Source organism: Rhinolophus hipposideros (assembly GCF_964194185.1).
Source record: "Rhinolophus hipposideros genome assembly, chromosome: 10".
Taxonomy (NCBI): Eukaryota; Metazoa; Chordata; class Mammalia; order Chiroptera; family Rhinolophidae; genus Rhinolophus; species Rhinolophus hipposideros.
This window is the reverse complement of record NC_138056.1, coordinates 40,793,775-40,818,534: the sequence shown is the minus strand read 5'-3', so window position 1 is coordinate 40,818,534 and position 24,760 is coordinate 40,793,775. Positions and strand designations below refer to the sequence as shown.

Below are 24,760 nucleotides of genomic sequence, written 5' to 3'. Positions count from 1 at the left end.
CAATGGCAACTGGACCTGGAGCTGAGCTGCGCCCTCCACAAGTAAGATTGAAAGAACAACAACTTGAAGCTGAACGGCACCCTCCACAACTAAGATTGAAAGGACAACTTGCCTTGGAAAAAAGTCCTGGAAGTACACACCGTTCCCCAATAAAGTCCTGTTCCCCTTCCCCAATAAAATCTTTAAAAAAACAAAACAAAACAAAAAAACCCCATTATAGTACAATTGACAATGATGTAATCAAGATAAAGAGCATTTCCATCACCACAAGGACCCCTCATGTTGCCCTTTTATAGCACACTCCTCTACTAATCCCACCTCTAGTTAATTCCTGGCAACCGATAATCTATTCTTCATTTCTATAATTATGTCATTTCATAAATATTATACAAATAGAATCATACAGTATGTAATGTTTTTGAGATTTGATTTTTTCATTTAGCATAATTCTCTAGAGATTCACCAAGTGTGTATTTATCATTTGTTCCTTTTTATTGCTGAGCAGTATTCCATGGTATGGATGTACCACAGTTTGTTTAAATTATTCATTCGTGGAAGGACATATGGGTAATTTCCAGTTTTGGGCTATTATGAATAACACTGTTATAAACATTTGTGTGTAGTTTTTTTGTGTGAATATATAGTTTTCATTTCTCTAGGATAAATGCTTAAGAGTGCATATGTATAAGTCTGACAATTAAGTTCGCAAACTCATCCTAGAAAAAGTGCTACATACCGTACCTCATTGCTGAATATTACTATAGTAACCTTCAAAGTACTCCCCTTGGGAAGTTATGCACCAATGCCAGTGCCTAGTCCACCTTCAAAGCAATTTTGGAACTCTGTTTCTGGAATGACCATCAGAGCTGTCGTCGTATTACGCTTGATGTCCTGAATGTCATCAAAATGTCTTCCTTTTAATATTTCCTTTATCTTCGGGTAAAGAAAGAAGTCATTGGGGGCCAGATCAGGTGGTAGGGAGGGTGTTCCAGTACAATTATTTGTTTACTAAAAACTCCCTCACAGACAGTACCATGTGAGCTGGTGCATTGTTGTGATGCAAGAGCCATGAATTGTTGGTGAAAAGTTCAGGTCGTTTTCGTCTAACATTTTCACGCAGCTTTTTCAGCACTTCCAAATAGTAAACTTGGCTAACTGCTTGTCCAGTTGGTACAAATTCATAATGAATAATCCCTCTGATAGCAAAAAACCAGTTAGCAACATCATTGCAACAAGTTCGCTAACTTAAGTGTCAGACCTTGTATATTGTAGATAGTAGGCCTTTGTTTAAAAAATGGTTTGCAAATATTTTCTCCTACTTGTAGCTTGTCTTTTCATCGTCTTCACATGTGCTTTCACAGGGCAAAACTTTAATTTTGATGAAGTCCAATTTCATAAGTTGTCTTTTATTTATCATGCCTTTGTGTTGCTAGCAACTCTTTGCCTAATCCTAGATCCTGAAGATATTCTCCTATATTTTTCCTAAAATTTTTATAGTTTTACAGTTTACATTTAAGCCTATTATTAATTTTGAGTTAATTTTCTCATAACTTGTGAGACTTAGATCAGGGTTCTACTTACTCCCCACCACCCCGCCCAAATATGTCCAATTGCTCCAGGACCATTTATTGAAAAGGATATCTTTCCTCCATTGAATTGCTTTTTATTCTTTGTCAAAAATCATTTGGGCATATTTGTTGTGGGTTTATTTCTGAATTCTCTGTTTTATTTCATTGATCTCTGTGTGTATCCCTCTATCAATACCATATAGTCTTGATTGCTGAAATTGGGCAGACTGATTTTTCCCATTCCATCCTTCTTTTTCAAAATGGTTTTTAGCTGTATAATCTCATATGTATTTGCAAAAAATCCTAGTGGAATTTCTACAGGAATAGTGTTAAAACTATGTATCAATTTGGGGAGAATTGACATCTTTTCTATCGTGAGTTTTCCAGTCGATGAACATGTCATGGCTTTCCATTTATTTAGATCCTCTTCGACTTCTTTCATTAGTATTTTGTAGTTTTCAGCAGAGACAACCTGTGAATGTTTTGTTTGATTTGCACCTACATTTTTTCATTTATTTTTTTTTTCTTTGAGCAATTGTAAATTGTATTTTAAATTTTGGTTTCCATATATTCATTGCTAGTATAAAAAGAGATAACGTTTATATACCTTGAAGTGCAGTAATCAATTTTTTTTAAAAAACAAGAAAGGCTTTTTATTAAAAGACAAAAACAAATAACATAAACACACATACAAACCACAGTGACAAAGTTCACCTGACTTAATAGAGAGAAAACTTCTACTACCTAGGACCACTAGACAAAGCAGTGTGAATTATGACAAAGCAGTAATAAGTGACTAGGGTTACATGATTGTATTTCCAATAACTGAAATAGTAAATTATCCTTCCAAGGAGAGAGTATACAGGTTAAAATATCATATTTTTGTTTTCACAATTAACCATAATATTGAGTCTTTACACTTGAAATTTAAAAATTGTTAGCTTAATAATCTATGAAAAACTATGTGCTACTGGATTTTCAAATGTTGAACTAATTTTGTATTCCTGGGATAAAGCCCACTTAGTCATAAAGAAACACTGGACATAAACACCACCTATGCCAATCATTTACCTATTCTGTCTTAGCTCCAAACCCATCTTCTGTACTCTGGGAGGCTGAGGGCTAGCTCTCCACAAACTGTTTCCCAGATTCCTCGTCAGCTTGCTTCTTGTCAGGTCCTGCCAATAGGGGGCACTAGAGGGAGACTGGGAGCCAGAAGGACGGAAGAACCCACTTCCTGTTTCTTCTGCTCTTGTTAATGTTACTTGAAGGTCAGTTCACCTGCAGTGACAAGTCAGTTTACCTGTGGCAGTTGATCCCAGCCTCCAGTTTCATTCAGCACTACTGGAACGGGCCTCACTGCACTCCTCAGAGATTAGCAAGAGCAGTCAGGTGGTTCCACCCTCCTCAGAGGTTTGAGCCCTAGCTCTATGGGGTCTCAATTCTGGGCTTCTAGGTTTTGGTTACCTCTTTTCCTCTTTTGGTTCCTCCAGCCCTAAAGGTGGTAGCTGCTTCCTGAAGTTATTTCTAGGTGACTTTAGCTTTTACTATTTGCTTTTGCAGCCCATTAACACTGGTATAAACAATTTCCCTATAATAAATTCTGATGAAATACCTAGTGTGGTTTCTTTTTCTGCCTGTACTGTGACATAACGAGGGTCAGCTGTAGTGCCAGCTCAGTACTACTTAATTATAAAAATGGTACAGTTATTCCTTCTATTTGTCAGAGATAGAATTCTGGGATTGCTTTGTTGACGTCCTTGGCCTTGAGTGCAATGCTTAGTTTCTTGTCAATGGGAAACAGGACTTTGGTAATCTATAACATACAATAGGATCATGAGTAATTAAAGTGTGAACTGTGGTTGGCTGGGAAGAAGTACCTATTGAAGTAGTTGCCTTTGAGACCAAGTGGATGTTGCATTTAACCTTTATGGTAGTAATGATGACAGCAAAGACTGTGGGGTGGGATGATATAAGAAAACTGACAGAAAATGACAAGCTCAAGGCTTTACTGTCTAAGCTCAAGTCACAATCAGACAATCGGGGAACTTTTATGGTAACCCTAAAAACGTCTCTTATTTCTTATATCTGTAAGACAAACAATTTAAAATGTGACTGGGTGGGTTGCAGTATTATAATGGAAATTGAATTCACAGACTCACCACATTGTTTATGTGACAATGAGAGGGCTCTGGAACAAGTGGGATTCTGAGACTTAGATGAAGGTAAATGCCCTGGTCTTTCTAAAGCAAGCAAAAGCAGCCCCTTTTCATATGACTGAGAAGACTGACCTTTCCTTTTTGAAGGTAATTACCTTTTTGAGGCAGTTGCCCTACAAGGAGATGCTTATTCTCCTTAAGACGCGTCCTCACTATCCTTTATTTCCTATTCTAGACCTATGCATAAGCTAGAGTCAGATCTCAGCAGACTCAAGCAGAACAAGTGAAGATTCTGACCTGAGAAGAAATTGCTATATTTAAAAATAAATGCAGGAGTTTGATCATTTATATAAGTAGAAACCTAGGAAATACGTGTGAGAACAGATTCTAAGGGTGTTAGTTCTGAAAGAACAGAATATAGTTTTGTATCAGGATTAGCATATTGATTTGGGTACACTTACCAGATATTCAGATATTCTGGATGTAATGTGTTAGCTAAAGCTAGAAATGGCTCTAATAGCTTGGATTACTAAACTTTGGACTCAGCAATGACTTGCATTCAAGGAAGGTTAGTGCCAGAACTTCCCCTGCATAATATAGGTAGGAATGTTGGCATAGATTTTCAGGTGTGACTGTTGTGATGTTGTGACTTATAATAAGAAATATATATTTGGTTTTCAACCCCATTTCTGGCACAGAGTTCCTAAAACCCTTGGAATTTTCCAACTGATAGAAGTGATAAAGGTGTCTTTATAACAAACCCTTTCAACCACACCCGAGTTTATGTTAATGAGGTGACTTTTGGAAAGCACCTAAGGATGGGGGCTGGTTGCCAGGGGAACCACAGTATGATTAGAGGGTTGGAACTTTCAATCCTACCTCCAGATGTCTGAGTGAGTGAGTGAGCCATTTATCCAGTTCTCCCTGGACTTATACCTCCAACAGTGATGTGCTTTTTGAAATGTCCAATTAAGTCACCAGATAGAAAAAGCAGTCGGTTTTATCACTCTTCAACAAACTTCATTGGCTACTTTGGAAAGTGAAGTCATTTCACTGGTAATTTTAATAGAATGATTAGAAATAATAGAAATATTATTTATTTACTGAAATGTCACTGATTTAGTAATAATTTGTTTATTAGATTAAGAATAAGAAGTCACTTCTAAAAGGAACAGAAAATTTGTGATAGTCTGAAAGATAATGTATCTTATAGCAGATTCATTTATATCTAAACTTTATTTTTTAATCTAATACCAACCTTTTCTTGGTGGTAATTGCATCAAGCCTTGGTTAATACACTTAGCTCTTGCTGATGAAGTAGGTGACTAAAAGCTTAACCATAATCAATGTGAGAATCTGAATGAGACTTTGCTTGTGCCTTGAAACCCTGGTATCACCACTTCCTCATCTTTGCAGCCAGGCCAGTGCCCTAGCGTGACCTTATAATTCTTAGAGGAAGAAAGTGCCAGCCGTAGTGTACAAACTCGTCGTAGTATGTTTGCTCAAGAGGGAGGAGTCAAACTGAAATCAGATGGTTTTCTTTTCTTTTCATGATCCCCCCACTGTTCTCAAATTTGTATGGGGCCAGGCCAATAGCTTCATGTATAAATGGGTTGTATGGAAACCTTTCATTTGCTTCCACAAACCTGCTCTCAAACTGCCACTTCTATTAGGTTGGTGCAAAAGTATTAGGTTGGTGCAAAAGCTATTGTGGTTTCAAAGGTTAAAAATCATTGCAAAAATCATTTTGCACCAACCTAGTAATTGTGGTTTTTGTTTGTTTTTTGCATTTATTTTTAACTTTTAAACCGCAGTTACTTTTGCACCAACCTACTAATAGCATCTACTGATGGAGCTTAGGGGTGTCTGTGTTCCCTTAAGACTTTAGCCTCATGAAAAGTATGAGATTTACCCTCATGACACCCTGTGATGCATTATTCTCCCTCCCACTTTGATTGCAGTTGGGACAGTATCAGTGTTCGCTTTCTTCTCATCTTCTTATCCCAGAATGTAGAAACCAACCAGAGCAAATATCAGAGTGAATACAACACTGATTCTTCAAATTTTGATGTTAGGACCACTTTATACTCTTAAAAATTATTGAGGATTTCAAAGAGCTTTTGTCTGTGAGGGCTATCTATTGATAGTTCCTGCAGTAGCAATTAAAAAAAATGTTTTAAAATAATAACAAATCTATCACATGTTAATGTAAAGAACATAATTTATGAAAACTTACTATATTTTTCAAAACAAAAAATTAGAAGAGTAACATGGTTTTACATTTTTTACAAATTTCTTCATAGAAGACAGTTGGATTGCCACATCTGCTTCTATAGTCAACCTTTCATAATATTTTGTTTTGGTTGACGTATATGAAGAAAATCAAGCATCACACAGCTATGTAGTTCGAAAAGGGAGGAGTATTTTAATAACTTTTTCAGATAAATGTGGATAATCTTTGATATTACACCAAAAGTTGACAAATGCAGGTTTCTTAAAGAATAGTTCAAATATGGAATCTGAAACTTTAGCAGTGAATGTTTTGTATTCTATTACATTAAAATCGCATGATCTATTTTGCACCTTAAAATTTTTGATTACTTATGCATGATTTCATAGCATCATACATCAGTCATTTTAAAAATACTAGCTCTCTGAACTATGTAGATCTTTCAAATGTTGATACATTTCATTATATAACATCAATAAATCACATTGATTAATATTACCGTTGATATCATCAAAAAGCCAAGTATTAGGATGATGTCAGGCTTATGGAGGTGTATACAAGTTTTCCAAAATCTCATTTTTCTCTAGAAAGCTAGTATGTTACCATTGGCAACAAATACTGTCAGTTATTTTCCTTGCAGTGACAGATTCCACTTCATTCATTTTTTTTGAGAAAATATCTGCCAGACACTCAAATCTGAATTTCTATGGTATGTCTGTTGTTCTTTCAAGAAAAAATGGTGTTCCGTGAAAAAAACAACTAATTCATCCTACAACTCAAACTACTTGTACAAGTACTTTTTCTAAACAAACCATCATATTTTGGTATTCACTAGAAATGCTTTATACATACTTCCCATTTTGACACACATAATATTAAATTGATATTTTGGTAACATTAGTAATTTTTACTGCTACATCAAGGGCATTCTTATGTGAAACTCGCTGCTTCCGTTCCTTTGCCCCATGAAGAATACAACGCCTGCTAGTACCAGTTAGGTGCCTAGGGTGCCAGCAGTTTTACCCACAATTATTTTTGTTCCATCAGTGCAAATGTCAACAAATAACATCTTAGTATGATTTTGAAAATAATTTTTATCTCACAGGCCTCACACAATGAGAACTACTGGTCAGTAGGAGTAGTGTCTGAAACAGTGACACCATCCTAAAACTTATGTCTTTCAATATAATCATCTCCAGCCTTCTCTTCTTTATGTCCCTGCTGTGCTAAACCTGATATTTTCCTCTACGTTTGTTTTGGGGAAATCTATCCACTTATTTCCCTGTCCTCCTTTGCCTATGTTGGGTGCTCAACTCTGTCACCAATTGCCTTTTTATCAGCTTGATCAGTAAGTCAAATATTTATATTTAAACATAATTTTAAAAATATACATCAATTTATATTTATTTTGTCTGCTTCATATCTTCCAGAAATTCATCAACATTCCTTTGCTGGTGATAGCATTCCTCTCAATTTTTCTAGGACAGCTATTTGTTTTTTCTTTTTATATCTGCGTTATTTCAATGGCATTTTTGGAAGGAGAAGTGGAAAAAGAACTTTGATTCCATTTGTCAATTTTTTAAAATCCAGAGGTATTCCTTGTATTTGGAAATAATGGGAACTTAGACTTTCCACCAATTAAATGGATCTTTTCCCCAACTAGGTTGGCTTGCATAGTGAGGTTTTGGGTTCTTTGTGAGTTGGACTTGTACTCTTCAACTCATTGTCAACTTTGGCTGTGCTGCTTCTTTAGAGTTCATTTCAAGGGCAGGGAGGTTATACAAGCCAGAGATGTCATAGTATATCAGCTTTTCTCGTTGGCTCAATCCCAGAGCAATGTTCTGTTCTTACTTCAAACAATTCTTCATTGAATTTGGCAACAGGCTTCAGGCCTGGTTCTTAAGGTCCCATTTAAAAAATGTCTATCCTTTTCAGTATGTTTTTATGACTTCATATTTTCTGGCATGAAATTAAGATTAAAAGTACATTTTAATCTTAAAGTTCTTCTTTGTGTGTGGTTTCTTTTTCTTTCCTTTTTTTTCCTTCACCAAGTTCGAAATCAAACAAATAGGATGGAAATCTTTGTGGGAGAGATATTTATTGAAGCGGGGTTAGAGCACGAGAGGAGGCTATGTATCATCAATTGACCAAGTAATGCAGAATTCAGAATAATGTCATCATTCACAATCAGCTTTTCTGCTTGTGAAAATATTAGCAACTTATTAAGGTCATATAGGACAGGGAAGATTAGGTTCTGTATTGTATTTATACTGGATATTTTTTACTTCAGCAGAGATAAAGTTCACTAAGATTCCTTCCAAGGGTTGAAGTTTTCTATAATAAGTCAAAAATTCAGATGTCAGAAGGATTTTTCTTTGAGGAAGATTTTCAGAAAAGGCATAATAATTTAGTTCCTATTGATGGTATTAGATTCACTTTTCATGCTTTCATATGTCATACAGACATTTAAAACACTTTGTATTCATTGCTAGATAAGAAATTGTGTTGAAGGAAAAGTTCTTGAGGTGATGATACTGCTCAGCTAAGAATAAATTAGTAATAAATAAATTAGTCAATACTTGTTGACTGAATCTGGGGAAATGGCTTTGATGAATTTAACATTTCTATATGGCTTTTAATAGTTATAAATACAGTGAGAAAATGAGTCTTAAACATTCATTTATAATACAACCAACATGGTTAATAAGAAGACATTATTGTTCAGTATCTACAGTAATAATAATAGCACAATTTTCCAAAGATCTTCTCCAGGGGGGCTGTGGAAGAGTAGATTATTGTCCAGCAAATATTTATTCCCTCCCCTCCAATCCTTATGGTAGGGGTAAGTATTCTTCCCTTTCCTATAGATGTTGGACTTGATTGTGTGATTTGCTTTGGGCAATGGTATGTGGGCAGAAGTGATAATATACAATATGTAGTTTTAGGCCTAGGCCTAAGAGGAATTGCGAGTATCCCTTCATTGCTCTGGGAGCTTTTGTCTGCTGCCATGAGAAGAAAATGCCCCCAGGTAGCTGTTGCTTCTTCAGCTTGACCATTCCAGGTTCCCCGTAGAACTGCAGCCTAAAGCAGACTCAGCCAATCTGAAGACCTGTAAGTATGAGAATAAATGCTTACTGTTGCATGACATTTTTATGGTGGTTTGTTATTCAACTAAAGCTAATTTGTGTAGGGATTCATAGCATTTCTTAAACATCATACAATTGCTTCCTCTAGGATATTAAGGTAGTAGGTACTATAATTACTGGATTGCTAGGTGAGGCAGAAGTTTCAAAAATTGCTTAGAATTTTTTCTTCGACCCATTGATTGTTAGAGTGTGTTTAATGTCCTTATATTTGTGAATTTTCCAGAATTCCTTCTGTTATTTATTTCTACTTTGATTCCACTGGAGTTGGAGAAGATACTTCAGCCTTCAGTCCTTATAACTTCAGTCCTTTTAAAGTTATTGAAACTTGATTTGCTGTCTAGCATATAATCTGTCCTGGAGACGGTTCCATGTGTATTTATTTGAGAAAATGTATATTCTGCTATTGTTCAGTGGAGTGTTCTACATATATGTGTTAGGTTCATTTGGTTTATGGTGTTGTTCAAGTCCTCTTGTTCCTTGTTGAGCTTCTAATTGTTCTATTATTGACAGTGAGGGTATTGAAGCATCCAACTATTATTGTAGAACTGTCTATTTCTCCTTTCAATTCTGTCAGTTTTGCTTTATATATTTTGGGATTCTGTTGTTAGGTATGTATGTGTTTATAACTGTTATATCTTTTTGATAGATTGACCCTTTATCAATATATACTATCCTTCTTTGTCTTTCAGCTCAATCAGTGGCTCTTTCTTTCTTTTAAACTTTTATTTTCAGTGTGTTTTTCCATGACCCATCAGCTCCAACTCAAGTAGTTGTTTCAATCTAGTTGTGTAGGGCGCAGCTCACAGTGGCCCATGTGGGGATCGACCGGCAACCTTGTTGTTAAGAGCACCATGCTCTAATCAACTGAGCTAACCAGCCACCCCCTCAGTGGGTCTTTCTGATCTAGAATAGTAAACTGGATATTCAGCCTACCTCACTGCCCACTAACATCTCTTTAAGTATATTTTATGCAATAAATCTTTTAACATTTGCTGCACAAAAAGATATGAATGAAATTGATATATCAAGGATGGAAAGAATGCCAGTGTAGTTGAACATATTAATAGCAAGTAGATTCAGAGAGGTGGGCAAGGGTCAGATCAGGTAGGGCTTTGTAAGATAAGATAAGGAGTGTGGATCTTACTCTCAATGAAATGAAAATTCAGTGGAGGGTTTCAGGCATAGGAGTTACATTTTAAAAAGGTCACTCTGAACTATATGAAGAATAGATCATAGACAGACAGAAGTGGAGGGCAGGGAGAGCAGTGAGGCTTTTTCCATAGTCCAGGCAAGAGATGTTGATGGTTTGGACCAGAGGGGCAATAGTGGAGATGGAGAGAAGTGTACACTTTTGAGATATATCTTGGATATATAACATAAATAGGACCTGATGGATTTATGTAGGGAATGAAAGAGAGGACTCAGGGATAAAGTTTAGATTTTTTTTTCTCTTAAATACCTGGATAACCTTTCCTGAAACAAGGGGAGACAAGAGAAGTAGCAGGTTTTCATTTGTTTTGTTGGTTGGTTAGTTGCTTGGGGTGGAGAATAAATCATGAGTGGTTTTGTTAATTTGACATGCCTATTTTAGACAGCCTTTCAAGAAGGAAGGAGTGTTAGTTGGGTCAGAGTCTCTATGACATCAAATAAGATGTGAACCAAGAAGTGACCACTGGATTGACAATGCCAGGGTCATTGATAATTCCAAAAAGAACAATCTCTGGGAGGTGGTGGAGGCAGACACATGATTGGAGTGGATGGATGAGAGCTTGTGAGATGAAGAGATGGAGACAGTGTATATAGGTAAGTCTATCAAGAAGGTTTCCTGTGGCAGGTTTGAGAAGTAGTTGGTAATAGTTGGTGGAGGTCGTGAGGTTTTAAGGGAGCTGTCCTTTTTAAATAAGACAGAACACAGTTAGCATCCCTGGCCCCCACTAAGTGCCACTAGGGCTCCCTGGTCACTGTGGTAACCAAAATGCTCTTGCGTTCATTTCCAAATTCTTCTTGGAAAGGAAAATTCTGCTCCCTAGGACCTTATTTCCCAACCATAGTATGTTTGTGTAAAAATGCAAATTATCTGGTAGGGGGGACGATATTGGAGAGAAAAAGCATAATTGTAGGAGTGAAGACTGAATGAAAGAGGGTGTGGGATATAGATGGAGCAGGGATTGCCCACTACAACAGAAAGGAAGAAAAGAGAATGTGTGCTGAGTGGGTCAGTTGATATATTGTTGGTGGAAAGCAAATGTTAATTGAGGGTGACCTGTTAATTGCATTTTTAGAAATGAGGTGTGAGGGGAGGGGCAGTGGTGTGTGTAGGGGCAAAGGTATTGGGGTAATAGATTTGAAGAGGGAGAAGATGGGAAATAGTTGTTTTGGATGGTAGAAAAAACATGCTAGGAAAGTGTTATCAGATTGAAAGAAGACTGAGTATTTGTTTAAGATTTGATTGTTGTCTGTTTCTACCATTCAGCTCTGAGCTCTGTGGATGCAGAAACTGTGTCTCTTTTGTTGTGCACCAGTATACCTGCAGCATCTGGCATGGTACCTGGTGCCTAGTAGGCCTTCGATGATTTAATAATTCTTGACTCTCTGTTGAAACTGCTCTCTTAGAAGAGAGCTATATTATTTATTCCATAGTCCTTGCCATCCAGACATCTTTAACATTCATTCATTCGTTCGTTCATCCACCTGTTCTGAGACCTCTGTGCCTTCTACTGGTCTTGAGCTAATCTGCTCATCCAAGTGGCACACCCTGGGCACCACCCTACTTGCTCTTCAACTTGCTGTTGATGATTTTCTAGGGCTTCCATTGTGGATCTACTTAGTTCTCTTGCCATCTGCTCCTTAAATTCACATATTCTTTGAAAAACTCCTAGCTTTTTGTGTTCTTCCTCTCTCCCACTTCTATCAGCATAAGCACTGTCCTCTTTCCACGTATCAGCTTGCTTCCTCCTCTGGGATTCCCAATATCCACAAGAGACACTAACATTGTACAACATTTCATTTTTCAATTACACATATTCTACATGTATATTGTATAAAAAAATAAGAAAAAGCACATATAGCATCTCAATACTAAAAACATCATTCTCAAACACCATCTGGTAGATTGCATTGATTGCAATTTTTCACTTTCTCCTTTCCATTAAGATTATACATCCCTTTCTAAGGGATGTATAAGACTTGGGGCTTAGTCATATGACTTGCTTTGACCAATGAAATGACTTATGGCTTGTCTGAGCAGAAGTTTTAAATGTGATTGTCTGATTTGGCTTGGCCATTGGAATTTTTGCTCTTTGCCACAAGCACCACATGTCCCAAATGAGGGCTGTTCCTTCTGCCTGGATCCTGAAATGAGAAGAAACGTGGAGCAGATCCAATCCAACCCACAGCCTGACAACTCTGTGTGGTGAGAAATAAGTGTTTATAAGCCACTGAAATTGTGTCTGTTGTTGTTGTTTGTTATTGAAGCAAGAGCTAATACACATTAGTGCCTCCAAGAATTGACTTTCAAGCTCAGTGCTGTTAATTACTACCCCAAGGATGTGATGCATGGTGCCAGACCCTCTTATTGTACCCATTGACCAGGACATTCTTTCCCACTATGCCCCTATATGAACCCAGATATAACCTCAGAATCCTTTTGAATATGGTGTTCCAGGGAGCTACTACCATATAAATCAAGCAGAGATGGCTGGTGAGATGAAACCTTTTTGGCATGATTCCACTACTTTATTCTGTCCTCTAAGTTTATTGATATCTTTTGCTTAGATGCGTCTTTCAAAGCAGAAATGTCCTTGGAGATACTAATCAGTGCTATCTGGGCTCAGATAACTAATTTTTAATTTTTTACACTTTATTTATTTAGACATTCAATATTATTCTATATTAATTTCAGGTGTACAGCTTAGTGGTTAAACATTTATATAATTTAAGAAGTGATCCCCCTGACTAGTCTAGTACCCACCTGGCACTATGCACAGTTATTACCATATTATTGACTATATTCTCTATGCTTTACTTTACATCCCTGACTATTTTGTAATTATAAATTTGTACTTCTTAATCCTTTGACCATTTCACCCTGCCCCCCAAGCCTCCTCCAATCTATCACCCTGATAAATCTAGTACCCATCTGACACCATATGGAGTTATTACAATATTGTTGACTATATTCCTTATGCTGTACCCTACATACCCAATTTGTAACAGTAAATTTGTACTACTTAATCCCTTTCCATTTTTCACTCACTCCTAAGCCCCCTCCTATCTGGCAACTATCAAAATGTTGTATCTGTGAGTTTGTTTCTGTTTTGTTTGTTTTGTTTTTTGAATTCCATATATAAGCAAAATCACGTTGCATCTGTCTTTCTCTGTCTGAGAAAGAAACTCAGCACAATACCCTCCAGGTCCATCCATGCCACTACAGATGGCAAGAACTCCCTCCCATCCATGGCCCAGCAATATTCTATTATATATATGTACCATCTACTCTTTATCCATTCATCCATCAATGGACACCCAGGCTGCCTCCACATCTTGGCCATTATAAACAATGCTGCAATGAACCTATGGATGCATTTGTCCCCTCAAAGCAGTGTTTTGGGTTTCTTCGGATAAATACTCAAAAGTGGGAATACTGGGTCCTTCTTTGTCTCTTGTTATAGTCTTTGTTTTAAAGTCTATTTTGTCTGTTATAAGTTTTGCTACCTCAGTTTTTTGTTTGTTTGTTTCCATTTTCATGAAATATTTTTTTCCCAATCTCTTTACTTTCAGTCTGTGTGTGCCCTTTGATCTGAAGTAAATCTCTTGTAGGCAGCATATAGTAAGGGTCTTGTTTTTTTAATTCATTCAGCCACCCTATCTTTTGATTGGAGCATTTATTCATTTATGTTTAAAGTAATTGTGGATAGATATGTACTTATCACCATTTTCTTATTCACATTTTTGATCCCCTTTTCTTTTCTTTTCATCTTAAAGAAGTCCCTATAACATTCCTTGTAATACTGGTTTGGTGGTGATGAATTCCTTTAGCTTTTTCTTGTCTGGGAAACTCTATCTGTCCTTCGATTTGAAATTATAGCTTTGCTGGGTAGAATAATTTTGGTTATAGGCCCTTGCTTTTCATCACTTTGAATACTTCCTGCCAATCTCTTCTCGCCTGCAAAGTTTCTGTTGAGAAGTCAGCAGTCTTATGGGAGTTCCCTTGTAGGTAACTAACTGCTTTTATCTTGCTGCTTTTAAGATTTTTTTTTTTTGCCTTTAACCTTTGGCGTTTTAATTATGATGTGTCTTGGTGTAGGTCTCTTTGGGTTCATCTTGTTTGGGACTCTCTGTGCTTTCTGGGGTTGTGTATCTATTTTCCAGGTTAGGAAAGTTCTCAGTCATTATTTCTTCAAATAGATTTTCAATTCCTTGTTCTTTCTCTTCTCCTTCTGGTACCTGTATAATGCAAATGTTGGTACACTTGATGTTGTCCCAGAGAACCCTTAATCTAGCTTCATTTTTTTGGATTCTTTTTTCTTTTTGCTTTTCTGATTGGGTGTTCTCTGCTACCTTATCTTCTGCATCACTGGTTGGATCCTCTGCTTCATCCAATCCACTGTTCATTCTCTCTAATATATTCTTCATTTCAGTTATTGTATTCTTTATTTCTGACTGTTTCTTTTTATGTCTTCTGTCTCTATTTTTATGTTTCCTATTTCTTTGTTGACGTTCTCCTTGAGATCATTGAGCATCCTTATAACCATTGTTTGGAACTCAGTGTCAGGTAGTTTGCTTGTCTCCATTTTGTTTAGTTCTTTTTCTGGAGCTTTGTTCTTTTCTTTTATTTGAGACAAGTTTGTTTGTCTCCCCACTTTGGCTGCCTCCCTGTGTTTATTTCTAGGTGGGGCTGCTATGCCTCCCAGTCTTAGTAGAGAGGCCTTATATAGTAGGTGTCCTGCGGGACCCAGTGGTACAGTCTCCCTGGTCACCAGAGCTGGGTGCTCCATGTGTGTTCCTTGTGTGGGTCGCTGTTTGCATATCAGTGGGAGAAATTGACCCTTAAGCTTATTGGTTGTGAGGACTGGCTGTGACTATAGTGGAGGAACTGTGGTACAAGGGGTGACCCTACAGAATGGGGTTTGCTTTAGCAGGACTCTGGTGCCTGCCCAGTATGCCCTTTTGGTGTGTCATCCTTGGAGGCGGCTGGGTGCTGCTCTGGCTTGGTCTAAAGCTTGCATTTGCATGCCAATCCTGGGGCCTCCTGGGAGGGGCCCCATTGCAGGCCAAGTTCAGCTGCAGCCTGTGCCCTGCTGGGGGCTACCTGGTATGAGCCACAAAGCAATCTGCAGATGGCTGCCACCTGCACTGGGCTTGGAGATGTTTTGAAAGGCCAATCTGTGAGCTGAGGCCAGCTGTTGCTAGGGCTTAGGGCTGCTCAGCCAGAGGTACGAGAACATGCTGAAACCAGACGCTGCTTGTCATGCGTGGTCTCAGCTCCTGCTCCCCACACAAGAACCCAGGATATGGTGAAGCCAAAAAGAACAACAATGGAGCCATAAATAGGGGAATAATACCACTATATTCTCGATGGTGGCTGGTCAAGACACAAAAGCAAACATCTGCCTGTACCCCAACAAGGGGTCTTCCTGTACTCCAGTCTCGCTGGCTTCCGGGAGAGACACAGGAAGTAGGATCAACCTGATCCACAATCCACAATCCACTGGCTAACCGCACTTCTTAGCTGCAATACACCATCCACTTCTCTGCCAACCAACCAACCCCCTAGCATAGCCACGGCAGTTATATTAGTGGCTAATGGCTAACTAGTAACAGCTGATGGCCACCTAGCCACAGCCAATGGCCATCTAATAACCAAGTTAGCACCTTTCCATGTGAGGCCAAGAGCCTGGAAACTGCTCTCTGGGACTCTGTCCCCACACTCCACCTCTCCCGGGTCTTGCCTCACAATCTACGCGACAAGTGTCTTCTGCGAGGGACCCTATGTGAGGAACCTGGAGGCAGATGCAATATCCTGGGCACAGCCAGGCTTTCGCAGGGTACTGCTAGTCTTTCTGGGCACAGCCAGTCTTTCTGGGCATAGCCAGTTTTTCTGGGTACAGCCAGTCCCTCTCAGGACACCGCCAGTCTTTCTGGGCACAGTCTGACTTCCTGGGCATAGCCAGGGTTTCTCAGGGCACTGTGCTGGAACAATAGTGACTCACAGCCAAGGTGCTTACATGTTCTCGGTGGTGGCTGGTCAAGACACTGGAAGCAAACATCTGCCAGTTCCACTACATGGTGGTACATTCCCAAGCAAACAGTCAAGCGGTCCATCAATCAGGGATGAAAGGCAATTCCCCATAGTCCACAGTCATTCGCCAGGGCTGTGCATTGGCTTCAAAATGTGTGCCCTCTCCGCAGGGCGAGGACTCCAAGTCCTCCCCAACCTGGTGGTGAGAGACGACCTTGACCTCACCCGCATCCTCTACTGATGACTCAGGAAGTGTTTCCTCCTGGGACTACAAGTCCTGTACCTGGGCTGCCTCAGCTAGCACTGCCCAGCCCACAGGGCTGCAAAGACCTTTGCTTTCTTCAGCTTATGCTGGATGGAGAGCCATCCACGTCTTCCCACACCTCCACAGGGGTCTGTCTCTCTGGCAGCTTCACGACTCTTCCTATGCTGGTCAGAGAGCCATCCATGTCTTCCCACCCCTCCACGGGGCTCCAGATCCTGAGAACAGTGGCCACCGGGCACCACACACTGTGTGGGGGCCACATGTCCTCCTACCCAGAGTCAGACATCATTCCTACCTGGTCAGAATCCTTGCTGCGCCAGGTATCTGAGTGGGTGGTGGCCCTGGTATAAGATGTCCACAACTCTTGGAGCCCACGGCAGCAGTGGACCACCAAAAAGCAGGCAATGCCTGCTATGGCCAATAGGGTGGTGTGCCATCCAGAGGCTCAAGAGAACCACCAATTCACCGAGGGGTCATGTTTTTTCCAGGCGGATTGCATTTCCTGTTCCCGGTGCCACTTCTCACGAACTTCCTGAGACTGAGTTTTCATACTCACAAACTGCTCACTGCACCATGTGTCATGCAGGGTCTCAGTTCCCGCTCCCCACACAAGAACTCAGGATATGGTGAGGCCAAAAAGGAACAACATGGAGCCATAGATAGGGGAGTCATACCACTATAGTCTTGCTGGTGGCTGGTCGAGACACAAAAGCAAACATCCGCCAATACCCCATCAAGGGGTCTTCCTGCACCCCAGTCTCGCTGGCGGCTGAGCAAGATGCAGGAAGTAGGATCAACATGATCTGAAATTCGCAGTCCACTTGCTAACCACACTTGTTAGCTGCAATCCACCATCTGCTTCTCTGCCAACCAACCAACCCCCTAGCATAGCCACGGCAGTTACATCAGTGGCTAATGGCTAACTGGTAACAACTGACGGCCACCTAGCAACAACGGATGGCCATCTAATAACCAAGCCAGCACCTTTCTATGTGAGGCTGAGAGCTAGGAAACTGTTCTCTGGGACTCTGTCTCCATACTGCTTGTTTGGGTTTTATGAACCGCTGAAAGATTTAAAGTCCGAAGAAAGAGCTAAGGCAGATTCTTTCTATGGAAAAGACACTGGAAGTGGCTTTGGTTTGTCTGAAAGTTGGGTGGGGCCAGGTCTCAGGGAATCATTAGGTTGGGGCAGATGAAAGTTGATAGCCAATTTGATAGAGATTCAGATATGGCACCTGCCTGCAGGGAAGGGGAGGGCTCAACAAAGAAACAATGGCTTCTGCCAGCTCCTCCCCCCTGGAGAAAGGTGCCCCTCCAGCTCTCCTTCTGAAGTTGGACAATTCAGTTCTTCCCCATATGTCCCTGGTGCCTTTCGAGCTGCTGCCCCAGTGCTGGAGCTCAGAGCCGGTGAATTCGTCAGCAAGTAAGTCTATGTGGGGGCTCTGTGAGAGTAATGCCTAGGACTGCAGCCACCCTCCTGCTCAGCCACAATATCCGCTGGTTTTCACAGCCAGAAGTTATGGGACTTCTCTTCCTGGCACTGGAACCCTGGGCTGGGGAACCTGGTGTGGGGCTGGGATCTCTTGCTGCTCCAAGGGGGATCTCTGCAGCCGAGATATCCCTCCCAATATTTAATTGTCGCACGCGGGTGTGGCACCAGCCTGTTCCATGTCTCTGCCCCTCCTACCAGTCTCGAGGTGGCTTCTGTATGTCCATAGTTGTAGGGCTTCAGTTCAGCTAGACTTCAGTTGATTCTCAATGATGGTTATCCTGTAGTTTAGTTGTAATTGATGTGGTCCTGAGAGGAGATGAGCACATCATTTGCCTACTCCTCCATATTGACCAGAAGTCCCTCATTTTCCCCCCTCCGCCCTCCTTCTTTTTCATACCCCTCCTTCCTCCAACTCTGAGTCAAGCCATTGTTCTCAGCCTAATTGTGGAGGACGCAGCTCACTGGCCCATGTTGGTATTATGGGCATTGCACTCTACTCAGTTGAGTCAGTTGGTCGCCAACCGCTGGCAGGTAACTAACACCTGCCTCTCACAGCTGCACATAGAAGCTCACAGCAGCACACGGCAGCTTATGCCAGCTGCTGGCCACTCACACCAGCCATTGTTCTCAACTTAGGTGTAGAGAGTGCAGCTCACTGGCCCATGTGGGAATCAAACCGACGACCTCTGTTTTAGGAGCACAGCGCTCCAACCACCTGAGCCACCTGGCCACCCAGAAGTCCCTCATTTTTAATTTTTAATGCTTATCAAACCATTAGTGTTTTGGAAACAATAATACTAGACAAAAAGGAAGCTCAGACTCAGTAAGGTATGACTTGCTCAAGGTCATACTAGGACTTGAGCCTGGTCTCTAATGTCCATAATCTTTCCATTATATCCATAGGGCCCTGATGTGGCTTCCCTTAGCTAGAGATTGGATTTCTGCTCTCTCTGGGACCCAAACTTTTCATTTCCTAGACTCCAGAGGCACTGAAGCAAAAGGATCCTTTAGATTCCTCTTTCATCCAAAGTGCTGATATCCAAGTGTTTTTATGGGTAAAAAGAACTATGGTGGAATTTTATCACAAAGGAGTTATTAGTGGGACTAGGAGAGACACCCAAGTGGCTCAGGAGACGAGTCCTGGCAAATGCATACTCCTGAACTCCAACCAAAGCAGCATCTGAGGCTTCATGAGAAAACTGACAAGGAAAGTCAAATAGCCTCAACATGTCACTGAATGTCAACCTGTCCATTAAAAAAGGCACAGTGGAGGCTCCATCAAAATATGCGGTTGGGGGACTAGGTAACTAACATCTGTACTACCAGTTTTCTGGGTAGTGGTAAAGGCTGAGACTCACTGGGGTATTGGTGCATGGTTTTAATGCAAGGTGACTCACCCATGACAGAGTCAGTCGTTATAATGGGACTTAACCATATATAAAAAGAATTCCCTGCTAGTATAGGTGTTTCATGTGATATCAGGCTAAATGTTCTTCTAAACCTTTACAGCTCTGTGATGAGGTTGCTGTTTTCTCATTTTATGTTTATCCTTTAACTGATGTCATTTTTTCCGAAGCATTATGATTTTGGCCTTGTCGTTTCTGCCAGTGGGCAGCTTCCAAATTGTCCATTCTTGGCAATGTTTAATGCCTTGTCCTCTGTCCTGCTGTCAGGGGCAGTTCATTTAAGTTGCCAAGAGGACTTGCTTTATTGCTTAGCCAGCCAAGGCCTAAGCTGCTTTATGACATTTCAAAGTGAATTGATGATAGAAATTTCAATTTGTTTCAGGAGAGAGTTGTCAACAGGCCCAGAGCTCAGAAAATGAGTGGCCAGGTCTTTTGGAGGCATTGGTGTGCATGTACATGGAGGAAAGGCTGTTTCAGCATGAATTTATTCTCTGAAACCCTCTCTTATTTATATGTAGGTGCTACTTCTGAAGAATGCTTGGGTAGTCGAACAATTTCTGACGATTAGAATTCCCTCTTATCTACTTTGCTAAATGTAGTGATCATAGGCTGTTTTTTTCTGTCCCTTCAGGGGACTACCCCTCCTCCACCCTCCATACCTGTGGCTTGGATGGAGCTGATTTCAGACCTTTGTTTCAGTGGTAGGCATGTGACTCAGTCCTGTCCAATGAGAAGCATGGATTTGATTTGGGGATGGGCATGTTAGCATATCAGTTAGGATCTTGCAAACAGAAGACACTCTCAAATTGGGTTATCAAATAACCTTCCCACAGAGGTGTAGGCAGAGGACAGGAAAACTATAAGAGATAGTGCTGTTCCTGGGGTTATTGGTACCACCCAGAGGTTGTAGAGGCAAGATTGAGGTGCTATTAGCGGGACTAAAATAGGGAAAGATGTGTGGAGAGAGCTGAGGCAGAACCTGTGACTATTGGCCAAGAGACGTAGCTAACCCATGCAGACCTTTGTGAAGGGAGCTGGGGAAAATGAACATTCTGACTTCATTCTTCTCTATTCCTTTAGTCTCCTGCTGGTCTTCCCACTGAAAATACCCAAGGGAAGGCACAGGAGACGGGAACCACTGGTGCATCGACACAGGCCAGCCTCCAGCTACAGAGCTGGGTGGCCAGTAGATTTGAAGGTCAAGTTCAAGATATTTAGCACATGAGCCAATTCAGGCCCATTGAGACTCAGTCCTGGGAGTTTTGATGGGACAATTGCAAACAAAACATGGGACATGCACTCTTTCCACCAGGCCTTCTCTGTAAAAAAAATAAAATAAAAAGAAGCCTGGAGCTACTGGTGGTCATGTTGTCATAACTCTGGACGAAAGAAAGTAGAACAAAGAGGAGTAATTTCTGATGATACCATTTAAGCACTTTGATCCAGTTACACTTGAAGACTACCCTTAGAATTTTCATCTAGAGGCCAATAAATGTCCCCTGTACTTCAAACAGTCAGGTTTCCGTCACTTGTATCAGGAAGAGACCTGATGAATGAATGGTCTTCACAGTACTGCAGAACTCAGCTCATAGAGCCATCAAGATGATCTCCTGCCACACCCAAAAGTGGCTCCTAGGCTCCAAGGAGATCAACAAATCTGATCTCCTTGGTCAGTGCAGGTGCCAGCCCCGTCTTTCCACAACCCACTCCAGCTGCAGGCTGTTCATTGGTAATCCTAAAATAAGCCAGGATATCAGTGGCCCAGATGCATCGTTAAGCAACATCTGGAGTTTTATTAATTCAATGTATTTGGGAGAGACAATGTTTTAAAATATGAGGGAAAAATAATACAGGTCTTTCTTATTAGGGAGAAAAGGGTAGAATAAATATATTCTGAGATTAGATGATTTAACTGAGATATTGAAATGTGTGCAAAGTTGGTAAATGTTGGGCCAGATCAAGTAATTCCATGAAAGAACTATTTTAACATAGAGATAGGCCCAGTCCATATGCTTAGGTTCAGTAATATCTGTTCTGAGAGATGTTTAGCTTCAAAAGATATCTGATAAGTCCTTGGTCAGCGTCTTTGATAGGTGGTGGGCCCTTCATTTACAGGGAGTGCTCTCCTTGGAGATAGTGTGTGTGTGTGTGTGTGTGTGTGTGTGTGTGTGTGTGTGTAAAACAAAGTCATCTTTCATATTATGTTTTTCCCCAGCAAGAAAGAAAAGGGAAACAATTTGTGGGTAGAAGTCTAGGAGGGTCAGAGCATTCTTGCAGATGGACCTTCCCCCAGCATCCATGTCCAGCATTCCCTCCATCGATACAGAACAGAGCATGAAAATCCCATCTGTAGTTTCAGGGCCCGGGGCATGGGGGTTGAGGAAGGGCTGGAGCACAGTGTGGCACAGCAGACAGAGCATAAAGTTGGACCCACGTTTTTCCATTCATTAGCTGTGTAACTTTGGTTTAATCTCTTCAAACTCCCGCTTCCTCCTTTGTAAAATGAGGATAATAATACCTTCCTCAGAGCATCAGAGTGAGGATTAAATGAGATTGAGTGAACAAAGCTTCTAATTACTGCTTGGTGAATGTCTTCACAAATGGTCCAAACAACATCAATGATGACAAATCTGGGCAAGCCGCATTGTAGCACATCAAAGATTCCGTCTGAAGCCGGCCCAATGCTTGGCACTCAACAGCAACTGCTAGTTCCTTTCTCCCTCTTCCTGCTTTCCCCTGGAATGTTTCATCCCTCAAATACGTAAGAGTCCTCCACTAACTGAGCTGGGATGCACGAAATGATGGAAGCCATTCGAGCTTTAAATAGTCTCAGTTTGCCTCTTTGATCCAGTAACCCCATCTCAGAGAATTAAATTAAGAAATAATCTGAAAGAAAGAAAAAGTCACTTGCGCTATGAGGTTTACTACAGAATTATTTATATTGGTAAAAATCCACCGAGATCCAATAATGAGTTCAGTTCAATTATGGTAATTCAACTAAATGGGTTATACTGCAGTCATCAATGATAATTTAAAAGGTTATACAGCAACATAGAAACTGTCTATGATTTAATGTAAAATCAAAAGATATGTACGGAATTGTGTCTTTGCTGTGACACTCTGATGCAGGCTTATGTCCGTAGGAGGGGTACTGTTGGGGGTCTCTGTTCCTTGGGTACTTCTTTTTTTCCATCTTTACACACTGGATTTGTGTTCCGATGGGGAAATTCTCTAACCTTTTTACAAGTTAGTTTATTTTTTGACCAGGTGCGAATATTTATTATACATAAACCTTACCAAGGCCAGTAGAGAGAGCACCAAAAAATAAAAACAATTTAGTTCTTTGGAGTAACAGGGATTATGATGAGTTTTGATAATGCATTTTAACTCTTGTTGATGAGTATAATTAACATTAATGATAATTTAAATTAGAATTATGGAATGATCCTTCTGCTCCTCTTTCACTTTTCTTAGGAAAAATGAATTATTATATGTAAAGTACTTAGAATAAGGCCTAACATAGAATGAGTAATTCATAACTGAGAACTTGTAGCATCAACATGTATTATATGTGAGACCCCGTTCTTATATGAAAGAACTCATACAATCCTCAGAACAATGCAATCCCCCCGACTATTGGTATCCCAATTTTAGAGATGGAGAAACAGACACAGAGAAGTTAAATCACTTGTCCAGGGTCACATGACTAGTAAGTGGCAGAGCTGGAATCGTCCTGGGGGCCAGGTGCCAAAGTCTTGTACCTCACCTTTCCACCATCGTTCATGTTCGTTAAGCAAAGCTGTTACTTGTAGGGCTTATGGAAAAGAAAACCAGTGGTCAGCCGAGATTTTAGGGAAAGATGGTCTTTGGGTCTTTGGCCTCCAGGGAAGGGGAGGATGAGGACTGGAGAGGAGGAAGATGGGAGCAGGAGCTGGCTCTGGTCCTTGTTTTTGCACCTTCTGCAGTGGACGGAATGGAGAGGGTGGGATCTGGGGAACCCTGGGTGGGCTCATTTGTTCCTTGGTGGAGGGACTGGAGGGACATGTCATGCCAGACATGTCCCTAAAGTCAAACATGGAATCTGGCAGACAAGGAAAAGGGCCTGGGTTTAACTTCCTGGGTCTTGCAACTGGCAGGCTGTGTGAGGTATCATCTGGAACAAAATGTCTTTCCCCCACCCCACGCACACAATGTAGAGTAGGAAACAAGGGCTTGAGATGGCAAGTGCCTTGCCTTCTGCTCTCCCTTAGGCTTTTCCTTGTAAGTAAACCCCAAATCCAAAGACAGAAATGATCCCAGACAGATATGAAATTCTTCCCAGTCTCTGCACCTGTCAGGGCCCCAGCTGAGGCAGTGTTTCCTTCTCTTCTCCTCTCAGACCCTCCCTCCCCCCACTACTACCACCTGCAACACACACCCCCTCAGAGGCCTGACAGTTCCCTGTATGCTGATCTCAATGAGATAGTGCGGGGAGTGGGCTTGGTGTATCCTGGGCAAGGCCAGCATGAAATCAGAAGCTGAGCCAGGACAGAGCTGTCCAAGGTGAGGGAGGGGCTCCAGGGATCAGGATCCAAGTTGGGGCCAGCAGCCAGGACCCCACCCCCACCCTCCACCCCCCAGGTGCTGGAATTGGAGGGCAAAGCAAGGCTGAGCATCAGAAGCAGAAAGGGATCATAGGAACAAATCCTCACCTTCTGCCTTTCTTGGGTGTGGTCCCAGCGGAGGGGGTACGCAGGGGCTGGGGCTGAATCATGCAGTCCTCATTGGAGACTGAGAGTGTAGTCAGAAACATGTGAGAAACTACGGTCTAAAAAGGGACGTCCGAAGGGTCACCAGAGTGAACAAGCCAGAAGCAGTTATGGTAGCTGGGATATGGAGCCAGGAATCTGAGAAGCAGGGAGGTGAGAACAAAAATAGTAGGTCCTGGGTAAACAGGATTGGGCTAGGACAGGTGCTGCTGTGGCTCACCCTGGTGGGCCAGCTGGGCACGGTGGGAGTGTATGTCTGCTAAATGTAAAGGGCCAGGACAGACACCAGTGTCCAGGAACCTGGACTCAGTCTGGGAGCCTCTTATACCCTGTTTCCCTGAAAATAAGCCCTAGCTGGACAATCAGCCCTAATGCGTCCTTGGGAGCAAAAATTAATATAAGACCTGGTCTTATTTTACTATAATATAAGACCAGATCTTATAATATAGTATAGTATAGTATAGTATAGTATAATATAATATAATATAATATAATATAATATAATA

General features: G+C 41.0%; 1 long non-coding RNA gene across 1 annotated transcript; it reads right to left on the bottom strand.

Moving 5' to 3' along the window:
• Window positions 1-6,128: 6,128 nt before the first annotated feature.
• Window positions 6,129-24,329, bottom strand: LOC308503588. The gene is made up of 3 exons (XR_013994216.1): window positions 24,198-24,329; window positions 18,296-18,406; window positions 6,129-9,066 (listed from the first exon to the last, which is right to left on the bottom strand). It is a non-coding gene; the product is annotated as an uncharacterized lncRNA (long non-coding RNA).
• Window positions 24,330-24,760: the final 431 nt, after the last annotated feature.